Source organism: Petromyzon marinus, chromosome 60 (genome assembly GCF_048934315.1).
Source record: "Petromyzon marinus isolate PM22_M1 ecotype Great Lakes invasive population chromosome 60, UKy_Petmar_22M1.pri1.0, whole genome shotgun sequence".
NCBI lineage: Eukaryota > Metazoa > Chordata > Hyperoartia > Petromyzontiformes > Petromyzontidae > Petromyzon > Petromyzon marinus.
Window position 1 is genome coordinate 6,906,317 of NC_133726.1, and position 15,703 is coordinate 6,922,019.

General features: G+C 46.4%; 1 protein-coding gene across 2 annotated transcripts in view; it reads right to left on the minus strand.

Annotated features, from left to right (window-relative positions):
• LOC116955623 (guanylate-binding protein 1-like) overlaps positions 1-15,703 on the minus strand; it is a 58,149-nt gene that overhangs the window by 39,724 nt on the left and 2,722 nt on the right. The gene's annotated exons all lie outside the window — the stretch shown is intronic.

The window sequence follows — 15,703 nt, forward strand, 5'->3', positions numbered from 1 at the left end:
GAGTATTTGAATGAACCGGTGGGAATTGATGAATTTATTGAACCGGTGGGAATTGATTAATTTATTGAACCGTGGGAATTGAACTGGTGGGAATTGATTAATTAATTGCACCTGTGGGAATTGATTAATTTACTGAACCTTGGGAATTGATGAATTGATTGAACTGGCGGGAATTGATTAATTGTATTGAACCTGTGGGAATTGATGAATTGATTGAACAGGTGGGAATTTATTAATTAATTGAACCTGTTGGAATTGATGAATTGATTGAACCTGTGGGAATTGATGAATATATTGAACCTGTGGGAATTGATGATTTGATTGAACCGGTAGGAATTGATGAGCTGATTGAACTGATGGGAATTGATTAATTGATTGAACCTGTTGGAATTGATTAATTGATTGAACCTGTGGGAATTTATGAATTTATTGAACCTGTGGGAATTGATGCATTTATTGAATGTGTGGGAATGGATAGATTTATTGAATCGGTGGGAATTAATTAATTTATTGAACGATGGGAATTGATTAATTGATATAACCTGTGGGAAATTATTAATTGATTGAACCTGTGGGAATTGATGATTTGATTGAATCGGTTGGAATTGATGAATTGATTGAACAGGTGGGAATGTATGGAATGATTGAACCGGTAGTAATTGATAAATTTATTGACATGCGTGCGCAAAAACAAACCACACGGTGGTCCAATTATGCTTACTTGCTTGCTTAATTTAAATAAACAAACAAATCAATAAACACACCGCGCCTAACATGCTCTCACACGTGAACGTGACAAGAGACCTGTGCTCAGCGTTACCAAGTTGATACTTGGTTAAAAAAAAAAAAAACCTAAATAAAAGTAACTTGGAACTTTACGCCGCTGATACAAGCTGCTGGCCTGCTTGTGAGTGAAAGCTGCTGCTGCTGCTGCTGTGCAGCGCCCGCGCGTTGCTGAACATCAACGCCTGGCACCGTGGCTCGTGGAGATTCATCGACCACCCCGCCACTGCCCCACACAGCTTTGCTCTGCCTAGAAAACTACGGTGGCTCCTTGAAACGATTCGGATAAATAGGGAAACTGGTGACTGCCGCGCACACACATGCCTCCTCCCTACACAAGTGGAGAATTACAAACAACCCACACATGTCATGGGACCTTTTTTTGCTTTGTACTGTTCGACTTTTGGCTTTCTCTGGTCTTAGACTGGTGAGGCTATCCCATAAAGAAGACTGTCTCTTTAACGTAGGCCAATACGTTCCAAAGACAATGCATATATTATTATTATCAGAGGATGTTTTGTTTGCATGTTCCCCACATGCACCGTGTGTGGTTAATGCAGAACTTGATTCCTTGCAAAAGGTGTTAAAACATCATAACACCTCCTGTTTTATTGACAGAAAGGGTAAAACCTATTCTTACAACCCACACAGTGTGACTGCGGCAACCCGAACCAGACAATGGAGCCACCATATCGCGAACCAACTGCACCCTAAGCCTGGCTCTCCGACGGACTGAGCAGTATTAAATTTTGATTCCAAAGCTTTCGTGACTGCAGGGATTAATATTCTTGGTTATTTCGGTAAAGTAACGTAGAAGGGAAACAATAAAATAATAAAAAATATATTGTTTTATATTTGTATTATTTTATCGATTCCGTTCTACGTGACTTTACCGAAAAAACCAAGAATATGAGCAGTATTGGTCGCGCGACTCCCAAAGCCATCGCATGGCTCACAGACTTAAAATTGGACGCGTGAGTCCCACAAACTTGCCATACGCTAGACTAGCAGTGCTTCTTAACCTGGGGGTGCACACACACTCCCTTGGGGGTGCGAGCCATGGACACATTTCTTAAACCTGGGGGTGCACACACTCCCCTGGGGGTGCGAGACATGGACACATTTCTTAACCTGGGGGTGCACACACACCGCTGGGGGTGCTAGACATGGACACATTTCTTAACCTGGGGGTGCACACACACTCCCTTGGGGGTGCTAGACATGGACACATTTCTTAACCCGGGGGTGCACACACACTCCCTTGGGGGTGCGAGATGCCCTTTCTGGGGGTGCGAGACATGGACACAGTTTTTTAGAAGGTAGATCATCGAAACACAAATTCAGCTCGGGGCACGTAAGTACAACTACTTTTGATTTAAAGCTTTCGTGACTGCAGGGATTCATATTCTTGGTTCTTTCGTGACTTTACCGAAAGAACCAAGAATACAACTACTTTGTTTCATCAAGCCCTACAGTGAGGGAAAAAAGTATTTGATCCCCTGCTGATTTTGTACGTTTGCCCACTGACAAAGAAATGATCAGTCTATAATTTTAATGGTAGGTTTATTTGAATAGTGAGAGACAGAAAAACAACAAAAAAATCCAGAAAAACGCATGTCAAAAATGTTATAAAATGATTTGCATTTTAATGAGGGAAATAAGTATTTGACCCCCTCTCAATCAGAAAGATTTCTGGCTCCCAGGTGTCTTTTATACAGGTAACGAGCTGAGATTATGAGCACACTCTTAAAGGGAATGCTCCTAATCTCAGCTTGTTACCGATGTAGGGGTGCTATGGGGAATAAACACATGGCACGGGAAGGTGTGGTCCACCCACACCTTGGTGGCTACAACAACGTCCGCTAAGGCTCCAGTGGGTATAAAGTGCGGGGAGCCAGGGAGCTCGGGGCAGAGTGTGGGGCCCGAGGCTGAAGCAACCAGTGAAAAAAGAAGGCCAGCTAGGTGAGACCCTGGAACTCCTGTGACCGCTGCCCTTTTCAGGGCCGGCACAGCAAGCCAGTGATGCGGCCCCAGAGCCCCAGAGTCAGAGTCCTTCTAAGGGCCGGTCTGGTCGGCGGGGTGCCGAGATCTGTGCCTAACCAAGGCCGGATCTGATAGCCTCCCTTAGAGCCCTACCAGGAGGAACTGGGAGCCTAGAGCTTAGGCTAGAGAGCCTGGGGTGTGTTCCTGAGTTATACGGGTGGAGGGGCCGCTACCCCTTCTAGTGTAACCCTTGTTAAGGTTCAAATAAATAGTGCTGCTTCTATTCTGCCGTCTCCGTGTCCTGGAACCCACTACACCTGTATAAAAGACACCTGTCCACAGAAGCAATCAATCAATCAGATTCCAAACTCTCCACCATGGCCAAGACCAAAGAGCTCTCCAAGGATGTCAGGGACAAGATTGTAGACCTACACAAGGCTGGAATGGGTTACAAGACCATTGCCAAGCAGCTTGGTGAGAAGGTGGCAACAGTTGGTGCGATTATTCGCAAATGGAAGAAACACAAAAGAACTGTCAATCTCCCTCAGCCTGGGGCTCCATGCAAGATCTCATCTCGTGAAGTTGCAATGATCATGAGAATGGTGAGGAATCAGCCCAGAACTACACGGGAGGATCTTGTCAATGATCTCAAGGCAGCTGGGACCATAGTCACCAAGAAAACAATTGGTAACACAAAACGGCGTGAAGGACTGAAATCCTGCAGCGCCCGCAAGGTCCCCCTGCTCAAGAAAGCACATATACATGCCCGTCTGAAGTTTGCCAATGAACATCTGAATGATTCAGAGGACAACTGGGTGAAAGTGTTGTGGTCAGATGAGACCAAAATGGAGCTCTTTGGCATCATCTCAACTCGCCGTGTTTGGAGGAGGAGGAATGCTGCCTATGACCCCAAGAACACCATCCCCACCGTCAAACATGGAGTTGGAAACATTATGCTTTGGGGGTGGTTTTCTGCTAAGGGGACAGGACAACTTCACCGCATCAAAGGGACGATGGACGGGGCCATGTACCGTCAAATATTGGGTGAGAACCTCTTTCCCTCAGCCAGGGCATTGAAAATGGGTCGTGGATGGGTATTCCAGCATGACAATGAACCAAAACACACGGCCAAGGCAACAAAAGAGTGGCTCAAGAAGAAGCACATTAAGGTCCTGGAGTGGCCTAGCCAGTCTCCAGACCTTAATCCCATAGAAAATCTGTGGAGGGAGCTGAAGATTCGAGTTGCCAAACGTCAGCCTCGAAACCTTTATGACTTGGAGAAGATCTGCAAAGAGGAGTGGGACAAAATCCCTCCTGAGATGTGTGCAAACCTGGTAGCCAACTACAAGAAACGTCTGACCTCTGTGATTGCCAACAAGGGTTTGCCACCAAGTACTAAGTCATGTTTTGCAGAGGGGTCAAATACTTATTTACCTCATTAAAATGCAAATCAATTTATAACATTTTTGACATGCGTTTTTCTGGATTTTGTTGTTGTTTTTCTGTCTCTCACTGTTCAAATAAACCTACCATTAAAATTATAGACTGATCATTTCTTTGTCAGTGGGCAAACGTACAAAATCAGCAGGGGATCAAATACTTTTTTTCCCTCACTGTATGTATTCATTGTGTATGATATATATTTATTTTTATCATCGAGAACCAAAGGGGTGCAAGACTGCAGTAAAGGTCAATAGCCACTGGTTTAGATTATTTGTCTGCTGTAGGATTTCCACACGCTAGGCCACTGAGTTGAGCTATCATTTGTGGCCGGGTCGCTTCCGAAAGAAGAAGCGATAAGCTAAGGAGGCTTTCGCGACCAATATCATCCGTAATAGAGGGGGGTTTTGGGGTTAGATCGCGTTAATGTAAAAATAAAATAATCGAAAGGACAAATTAAGCACGGGGCACGTGAGTCCAACTTACTTTGTTTCATCAAGCCTATGTATGTATTGACATGAAACTTTGTTTTACCTTTGAGAACCAACGGGGTGCAAGGATGCAGTGGTTAAGAACAACTGTGGCTCGCTCACTACATGGGCTTTGCTGCCACCACGTGGATCGATCCTTCATGTGAATTTCAACAGGTATGGGGTTGCCACCCCTATCCTGGTTCTCCCAGGATCGTCTTGCTGGGACATTGTCGGTTGCGTAATAATGCTGATGGCAATAATACTAATACACCACTTCAACACGAAAGTATTTGCACGCAGTGCTCCCCGATTCATTCCGAGTTTTTTTTTTCTACAAGAAATATCTCGCTCAGAGCAGGCAACCGAATTCAATGTTGGTTTATGCCCCCCTCCCTCCATTCTCGTTGTACTTGGCATCACAAGATGCCTCTGCAGTTGGAAATGTCGGTCGTAGGTGATAACAAATGGTAAAGTTTGCTCTGCACGTTTCAGACAGAGGCCAACCAGGGACTTCATCTGTCTGAGACCCTCTCACCATCCCCGATCATCTCCAGTCGCCAATATTCCACCGCAGAGGCGTCTTGCGGCCCTACTGGCATCGTCGCCACGGTCTGTTGGCAGGTTGCTTGCGATGGTGGGGTACAGTGTGGGGTGCTCCTGCCTCTTTTCGAGACGTTTTCCTGGTGCTGAAGAGTAGGACAAGCACCCTTTACGAAAGGTGCTCCCTTTCTAGAGCCTGCTTATTGGAAGGCCCCCTTCTGTCAGCAATTTCTTGAGCGAGCGTTTGCGTAGCCGCGAAAAAGGAAAATCGGTTCATCTGAAAATAAAAGGCCAGACATCTTTTGAAAAATAACTTCGCATCGTTTTCAGTTGTCAAGCCACCGCTCGATAAAGGCAACCCGGCCTGTCAGTCATGGGGGGGTGGGGGGGGGGTTGTTTGACCATACTTCACCGCGGCTGTCAGCGCGGCTTGGTGAAGGGGAACAGTGGAAGGCAGTAAATCACTCAGCGCTGTTTTTCACCATGGCCGTGGGATTGAACTTAGGTCGCCCAGCTGAGTGGGTAGCTGAGTGATAACTCCTTCCTCTGAGTATTCCGAGGTCAAGGCCGCATGCCGACCATGCGTCCCCTTCCCCTGGGCCCCTCTGCCCATCTCACCTTCCTTCCCCCAATGTAAAGGTCAGCGCCGCTCAGAGGTTTTGGGAGGTCCGGGGCAGAAGCCCACGTGGTTTCCACGGATTCCACCATCCAAAGGCCCGCTTATGTGAATCACGGGGCAAGTTGGGTGCCGCGGTGGCGAGATGTTAACTACCTCGCCTGGTATACAGGAGGTCGTGGGTTCCATTCCGATCCCGATGCCTGCTGTATATTTGGAGTTTGCGTGTCTCTCTCTCTCTCTCTCCCATCATTATCATCACGGTGGCTAAGAGATGTTAACTACCTCGCCTGGTATACAGGAGGTCGTGGGTTCCATTCCGATTCTGATGCCTGCTGTATATTTGGAGTTTGCATCTCTCTCTCCCATCATCATCATCATCATCACGGTGGCTAGGAGATGTTAACTACCTCGCCTGGTATACAGGAGGACGTGGGTTCGATCCCGACCCTGACGCCTGCTGCTGTATATTCGGAGTTGGCATTTCTCTATTCTTGTGGTCGTGTGGATTTTCCTCCGGGTCCTCCGGTTTCTTCCCTCCACATTTAGCAACGTGTGTCTAGAGTATTTGGCCGCGTTTCCGCATGATAAGCCAATTTGTTGAGCTATCGTTTGTGACCAGGTCGCTCGTGAAAAACAGCTACAAAGCTCAGTGGGGCCGTAACTGGTAAAATAAAAATAGGTTTTTAAACATTTTTATAGTTGTATTTTTACGTGATATCAATTATGGGAAAATCATGTAGAATTAGTTAAACAAAGAGGGAGGTGGTGATAGTTTCGGACCCAGGAACGCAACCCTATTTTCCCCATGAAGTCGATCATTCATCCATCGTGGGTTTTCCCCAACAGTGAATTACTCAGGAATGTGACCCTCTACCCCCATCCGCCGCGCGTTTGTCGAGGTGTTACTGTCCTGGGTCTAGTCGGTGAATTAGCGAGGGTGGATATGTGGCGGTCGGATTTGTGACATTCTGTGCACTCATTAACAGTAACAATAATAATACACTCATTTTGAGATAGCGTCATTCACACCAACAGCATCCCATAACGTCGGACGTTCATAAAAAGAATAGGACCAAAGCCCATACACAGCCACTAACCTAGCACATTAAAACCCTGCTACTAATAAGAAGATGAGGAGAGTTCTGTATTTTATGCCTGCCCTAGCGCACCGCATCTCGCTGTCGTAGGCTTCAGGATCAGACCACACGTGGAAAAGACGTCGAGGAGGGAACCGCAAAAGACGAGCACCACATAAAACAAATCACCAGAACTGCCTTTTTCACCTCAAAAACATCTCCAGACTTCGCCCCCACACTCTCTTACTCCGCTGCAGAAACCCTCACCCACGCCTTCATCGCCTCCAGAATCGATTACTGCAACAGCATCCTATACGGCACCTCAACCAAAACATTAAATAAACTTCAGTACATCCAGAACTCTGCTGCTCGTCTGCTCACTCACACCCGCACCGGTGACCCCTGTCCTCCAGAACCTCCATTGGCTCCCGGTCCCACAACGAATTCAATTCAAAATCCTCCTCCTCACACATAAAGTCCCTTCATAACCAGGCCCCTTCCTACCTCACTGACCTGCTCCACCGCCACAACCCATCCCGTAGCCCTCGCTCATCTGACGCCAACCTCCTGACTCCACCTCTCAGGACCAAGCGTCGAACCTGGGGCGACAGAGCCTTCTCTATAGCTGCCCCCTCACTTTGGAACTCTCTCCCAAAAAAAATCCGTGACTGCACCGACCTTCCAGCGTTCAAATCATTGACTAAAACTCACCTTTTTAAAATTGCTTTTAATGTTTAGCTAAGTTTGATGTGTTTTAACCATTTGATGTAGTTTTTGCTGCTTTTATAATTTTATGTAATGTGTCTTTGAGTATTCAAAAAAGCGCTCACAAATAAAATGTATTATTATAAGCTAAAATATCTCCGCGCAACGCCAAGATGGGGAAGTTGAAGGGCCGAATTTTGGCATAAAACGGCACACGAGGAAGTGAGGGTTGAGCAGTTGGAGAAGAGGCTGTCGAGAGCGGTCTGCCTGGGCATGGCCGGGTCGTGCTGTTGGTCACGTGCCACCTGTCTCGTCGCTCTGTGGACTGCTGTCGTGAGTGAGTAACTCCCGCTGACTGGGCACTTTCTTTTCACGCACAGCTCCGAGGTGGCCACGGGTTTACAGCTCTGCGGTTCTAAATCCACGGTGCTGCCCTTGATTACATCGGCTTCTCAAGCGTAGTTAGTTGATGGTTTCAGCTCGGTTACCCATAACTGCACTTAATTAGATGAAATCCAGCCTCTGCGAATTTTAAAAAATTGGTGTTACTGGCAGTTGAGGACAATTACTCATACTAGGAATGAGTGAGAATGTACTACGGTCGACTACGTGAACCAGAATCTCAGGGGTAGTTCTGTGAACTCATTTTCTGTGGACCGTTCTCTAACAAGAAGGGATGGCACATTCGATTGGATACTTCTCATGACATAACACCGATAGCGCAATTTGGATAACGATGATATATTTAGATACATTTATATTGAAAAAAAAAAGGCAGATGTGAAGCACGGGCGAAAATGATCGGTGCTGAGAACCTTGTTATGATGATGAACGCATCTTGAGAGGACACCACCAACTCTCTCATTCACTCGTCGCAAGGTGCCTAGGGGCAGGCTGAGCAATCGGACAGATAGATATTGCCCGATAATCCATCAGTGGAGTTGCTTCCCGATTCCCTCTACCCACTGATATCTGCAGTCCGATCTGCAGGCAACAGCTTTAAGTAAAAGCCTGTGCTTACCTTTCCAACACTTTTCACTCCTGTCGTGCGTCCGCATTGTTTGTTGCTGTTGTAACTTACTGACCTCGCGGACCACCACTGGACTTCTGTGACAAAGAGCTTTATAGCTCATAGGATTCCTCAAGCATGAATGAAACGACAACATTTCGGTGTGGGCAGAAGCCGGGGGGCAGTGAGCAACGTGCCCATTGTTCTAACCGTCACGAAAGGGGATAGAACTGACAACCTCTGGATCAGCAGTCCCGTGTGCTAATCAGCTCACCAGTGGCACCTCGCTTAGTTTGATAATAGCAACAAATATATAGCGTAACAAAGAGAGTGTAATTTATTTTAAAACATTTGTATTATGAGCCAACACAATCAGACAATATGCGTACGATCACGGCTGTCACGATACATCGTAAAATATGAGATCCACAATACTTGAAGTTCGGTTTGCAAAATATATTCATATCATGTTTGTCGTTGATATTTTTTCATCAATCTTAATTTAAAAAATATACTTTTTCAATAACTATCGACGATCACACTTATAAATTAGCTATCCATTTATAATGCTGCTTTGAAAAATGTTTTTTTAAATATAATTAATTCATCGTGCTCGCGATGAATGTAATGATTCTGTGTGTAGCAGCGTCGCAACTGGATTATTATCGTGACAAGTTTTAATATGACCTCCAAAACTATGCTCTTTTACATCTTTAGAACGGCTGTGTTCAGTTTGTTGTCCTTCTCCCGCACCTCCAATGAGCACGGTTGGCTACGTACGGTGTGAAATACGTTCGACAAACATACGAAATGTATGTATTTAACGATTGAACGTTATACATTTTGGCATTCAAATAGTGTGAGCCATGGTGTAATAATGGACCTTTAAAATTATTATGCAACATCGCCCATCCTTCTGCACCACAGAGCCAAGTCTTTCTTCACCCACAACAACAAATGAAGGTAATTCTATATTTATACTGGTAGGAACCTCCACAGGGGATTATTGTGTCTGTCCGTCCATCGTGCATCCAAAAATGGGAGGGGTGGGTTGAGAGGGGAGGGTGGGGAGGGGCTGGGTGGGGAGGGAGGGGCTGGGTGGGGAAGGGAGGGTGGGGAGGTGCTGGGTGGGAGGGTGGGGCTGGGTGGGGAGGGGAGGGTGGGGAGGGGCTAGGTGGGGAGGGTGGGGAGGAGCTGGGTGGGGAGGGTGGGGAGGGGCTGGGTGGGGAGGGTGGGGCTGGGTGGGGGGTGGGAGGGGTGAGGATGGGTGGGGAGGGGCTGGTCACCCCGTGGTGCCCTTATAAAACTCAACGTTTAACCTAATCACGCCGACTTGTGCCCGCCCTCACAGTCGGGCATATTTGCGGAATACACCACGTGGTGCCGCCCATTGACCCTGGCCATTGACCGAGCAACCCAACGTTCCTACCAGCTCCCTCCGCAGGAGAATGTGTTATATAAAGAATGAACTTTATACATTGTCGCATTCAAATCGTGTTAACCGTGATGTTGGAATGGACATACCCATCAAAATCAACCATGTTCTATCCATTGCTAGATGGAAGCCTTCTCACATTAACATCTCGTCTCACACACGAGCTAACCTGATCGAGCCAACTCCGTTCTATGGTCAGTGCTGTGTCGACCACTCTGCAATCACTTCTTGACCACTGGGAATCAGTCCTTCGACGTTAAATCGCCACGATGTCTCCGAATCGTGTTTGTTCCATGATCGGCACGTTCCCACTCTGTCTCCGTGCAATTCCCAGCAAGCTTTTTTCGCGTTTGTTTTCATTGCCTGCTCAATGTTCTTCATCAAAGGAAATCTATGGATATTAGAATTCCCGAGGTGGTGTCATTATTTAGGATGCTTAACCATACTTCCCCGTTCAGGTCAATGCGGTTTGATAAAGAAGACAGCCCTAGGACCGACTGACATATCACTGGTCAATGATGTGAGTCACGGCCAGGAATCAAACTCGGCTCGCTGGGTTACGAGCAGAGATCGCTAACCAATGCGCCACCATCTTCTTGATTCTTTCGGCAAGGTCACGTAGAATGGAAATAAAATAATAAAAATAAAACATAATGAAATAAAATTCTCACGACGTTTCGGCCACAACACAAGTAGCCTTCCTCAGGTGAAGAAACAGAACTGTCGGGAAGACAGCGCTTCAGTGAACACCGCCAAGCTTGGCAGCGTCTTTTAAGCTGGGTGGGAGGAGCAGAGCGCCTTGACGAAGGAGTTTACATATCAACAGAATAATTTAGCATTGAAGTAGCTGTGTTAATGTGTTGGATTAGCAGGATGTTAAAGTCAGAAATTAGCATGTAACTGGGAGATTAGCATAATGTTAGTGTGAGGGATTAGCATGTAACTATGTCGGAAAAAGTGGCGGTTTCTTTTTTCTTTTCAACGTTAGCACCACGGAAAGCGACGAGCTTTGTTCAGACGGACGAGTCCATCTATGCTCGGAACGGAGGAGGGGGGAGGAACAGCCACGATGCGCTGCTCTGTCCTGTGTTGCGTTACAACTATGTTATAAACTAGACTACTATACATTACAATATTATACCTTCCAATCTAAACTACATTGTATAATATCGTATACACAGCCCAATGCAAGCTCTAACATTATGCATTATATTGATATGCCTCCAACTAAACTTTTTTCTAAATTACACGACTATACACCATAATATACACTACCATAGACAAACCCCACCCTTTAATTATATAATGCCTTACTATACACGACCCTATACTTTAGACTATAAAATATTAGACTTGTAATATTACACTATATATTATTCTACCAACCCTACTGTATACCACACTGCTGTATATTCACTACACAATTACGATACTATATATTGCCTTATTAAGTATGTTAAACATTACAATGTTATACTATTTATTATTATACAACATGCTATAAACCATACCATTGACCGTCGTGTGAAAGGTATTAAGAGGCAGTGCCAGCGAATGGACTGCGGTCTGACAGTCACCGTAAAATACAATCAATCTAGAACCGAAATGGTTTATGACGTCTTTCCAATGGTTACTAAGTCAGAATCCATCTTCTCGGTTGAAATTGTCTCTGTGTTTGTATATGTGGATGGCCTCATGAACGAATCTCTCATGGTAGCCGGATGGCTTGCAGAGAACCTCTGTCTTGGAGAAGTCAATGTCATGTGAGCCCACTGAATTATAACAGTGATCTGCCACGGCTGAGGTTTTCGTCCTACCGTGTTTCAAGTCTGCTTTATGTTTATGGATGCGGTCCGAGATATGTTGTTTGGTTTCTCCAATGTAGCTGCTACCACAGAGGCAACTTAGTTTGTAGACGCCCGGGTACTGTATGTCTGGAACCACATCTTTTACCGACGGAACCAGATCACGGATTTTATGTACTGTGTTGAATCGGACCTGGATCTTGTGTTTATTCAGGATTTTGGAGATTTGTTTTGTGACCCCCGCAATGTAGGGTAAGGTGATGGTTTTGAATGGCACCTCAAGAGGATCCTTCTTCATGGTTGGAGTGATGGCTTTGCGGATTGTGTAGTCGGAGTAACCATTAGCCTTGAGAGCTTGATGTACGTGCTTGAGTTCACTGGCAATGTGTTCCTGGTCGGAGATGCATTGGGCTCTATGGTATAGAGTCTTGATGAGGGAATTCTTCTGGGATGGATGGTGGTGGGAATCGGTTTTAAGTAAGCATCCGTATGGGTAGCTTTCCTGTAGACAGAGTGGCTCATTGAACCATCAGGTCTCCTTTTAATTAGGACATCCAAAAAGGGTAGCTTGCCATCTTTTTCGACTTCCATGGTAAATCTGATGGCTGGGTGTATGGAATTGATGTGGTCGAGGAATTGGTCTAGAGCAGGCCGGCCATGTGGCCAGATGACAAAAGTGTCATCCACATACCTCTTCCATAAGGTCGGGCGTAGAGTGGCAGTCTGGATGGCGTCACCAGTTCACTCACGTGTTGCACACAATGAGGCAGAGTCACACCTTGACGGAGAGGCCAAAGATCATCATCTGGGCTGCTTGCCACGTGGTTGTTGATGGAGACATTCCCTCTCATTGATTAAAAAAGTCCGGCTATACCGCGGGCATATTAACCATACATATATAAATATAGGATAAATAAACTGTCCCGGTATTCTGAAGCTTTTGTTAAAATTATGATATCAATAAAACATTTAAACCAGGGTTCATGCTACGAGAAATGTGTGTGGGACCGCGTCCCCTGTGAGCATCGCTGTAGAATCAACGTGGGGGAGATGTTGAGTGGCTGCCAACTCACCAAGTGTTCCGATTGAGCCCCCCTTTAATTAACAAGAGATTGAATTCACACAGATTGGTGAGAGTGCACATTTGCTCAATAATTTGAAAGATGACAACAACATGTTGGTATATGATTAACAAACGTGGGGTAAATTGGCTTAACTGCTGCCTTTTAGTCATTTTTGAAATATTACAATCGGTACAAAATTGTGTGTTTGTGCGTATAACTCTCCGTGTGTTTAACCAACAGAGGAGCAACAGGGCAGACTCTGCCACAGACAATGCGGACCGCACCTACACGTCGCTGACAATTCTGCCCACTCTCTACGAGACCATCCGTCCACCGGAAATGGAACGTGAAGAGGAATACTCAGATGTCGCGTTCATTGGTAACTCCCTACGCGTGCTGTAACGCGTGTTTTTCACAACGCCGGTCAGACACAACGCGATGGAGTGAACAGAACTACGTCCCAGCGGCAGTAGGAATGCACGTTGGTATGGCTGCTTCGTCATAGCATCGCACTACAAGGCAGGATACTGCTGGATGCTTTCTAGATGCTACCCACCACGCGCCACAGTCTTTGTTCAGCCTGCGAACGCATCTCACGTGTTATATCAGGCTGTGCTTTACCCTATATTAAAAATTACCATAAGAAGCGCATGTTTTGAGCTATGGCCCATTGTCATCATCATAAGTAACATTTGCAGCATTTTCAGTTACAGATCCTATTTTGCAGAGCGGAGCCCCTCAGGGTCACCATCTAAAATATTCGCTTCATATATTTTTCAATAGCCAGGTAGTATTAATGACAAATGTCATCGTTTTGAATGTAATATTTATCTTAATATAGGTGGAAATATGTTGAACTTCTGTCACACTGTACGTAGCCAAACACGCTAATCGGATATGCAACGGGAATTCTTTCCGGAGTGAAAACAATAAAACTCGTCATATTATTATTCCAATTGACAAGTGTGTTGAGTTTGTGTTCCTTGGTAATCAAAGTGTAGTCTCAGCAGCATTCACCACAAGCTCTCAGTCGTGGTAGCGGATGGAGCAATGAAGAAGAGAGATACCGATCCGCGAAAATGACAACAGTTAAACGCGTGCAGCTATTACCACGTGGATAGAGTGTAAATACGCAAGCAGATGGACATCAAGAGTCGCTAAAATCTACAAACTATGAACTATTTTATTTTATTTTAACAGGTAAGGTCCCACTGAGCTATGTAGCTCTTTTTCAGATGCGACCTGGCCACAAACGATAGCTCAATTAAGTGGCTTATCACGTGGAAATGTATAGCAGCCACGTATTATAAACGAATGTTGAATATAAATGTGGAGGGGCACAATTGGAGGACCCGGAGGAAAATCTACACGACCACGGCGAAAGAGAGAACATGCAAACTATAGCCCCGCCCACTTCCTCATCATGTCTTCACAAGCAGCCTCCCACTTCTAGCCCCGCCTACTTTCCCCTCGTGTCTTCACACGCAGCCTTCCACTTCTAGCCCCGCCCACTTCCTCATCATGTCTTCACAAGCAGCCTCCCAATTCTAGCCCCGCCCACTTCCTCCTCCGGTCTTCACACGCAGCCTCCCACTTCTAGCCCCGCCCACTTCCCTCTCCGGTCTTCACACGCAGCCTCCCACTTCTATCCCCGCCCACTTCCCTCGTGTATTCACACGCATCCGTCTACTTTCAGCCCCGCCCACTTTTACCTCACGTCTTCACACGCAGACTCCCACTTCTAGCCCCGCCCACTTCCCCCTCATGTCTTCACACGCAGCCTCCCACTTCTATCTCCGCCCACCTCCCTCATGTATTCACACGCAGCCGTCTACTTTCAGCCCCGCCCACTTTTACCTCACGTCTTCACACGCAGACTCCCACTTCTAGCCCCGCCCACTTCCCCCTCATGTCTTCACACGCAGCCTCCCACTTCTAGCCCCGCCCACTTCCCTCTCCGGTCTTCACACGCAGCCTCCCACTTCTATCCCCGCCCACTTCCCTCGTGTATTCACACGCATCCGTCTACTTTCAGCCCCGCCCACTTCCCCCTCACGTCTTCACACGCAGCCTCCCACTTCTAGCCCCGCCCACTTCCCCCTCATGTCTTCACACGCAGCCTCCCACTTCTAACCCCGCCCATTTCCCCCTCCGGTTTTCACACGCAGCCTCCCATGTCTAGCCCCGCCCACTTCCCCCTCGGGTTTTCACACGTAGCCTCCCACTTCTAGCCCCGCCCACTTCCTCTTCACGTCATCACACAGAGCCTCCCCACTTCCAGCCCCGCCCACTCCTCCCTCATGTCTTCACAGCTTCAAATCAAGATCAAACTACACATATACAGGCATCAAGGTCGGGTTCGAACCCACGACCTCCTGGATTCCACTTGGGGCAGATTATTTGGCAGCTATGAATGTCCACATGGTCGCATCATAAAAAGAGCTATTTACCTAGGTGAGCATTACCTGGTAAAAAAATAATATGAAGTTTATTTTTAGTTTATTTCAAACAGGCCAAGTGAAATTGAATATCTCAAGAATATTACCGTCGGGACATTTACGAATAGGTTATTGAATAAAATAAATAAATCAGATTTAAATCTACATTTTAAGATAAAGTTTATTGTGTTTAACGAGGTGGATATTCAGGACACCGGAAAGTCATCTCACGCGCAAGAGCTTGGCCTAGAGTCTGCCAGGAGGGGGCGATGGCTGCTGATACGGGCAGTCCACGACTCACGAACGGGGTTACGTTAGGAAGTCGGCAGGTTC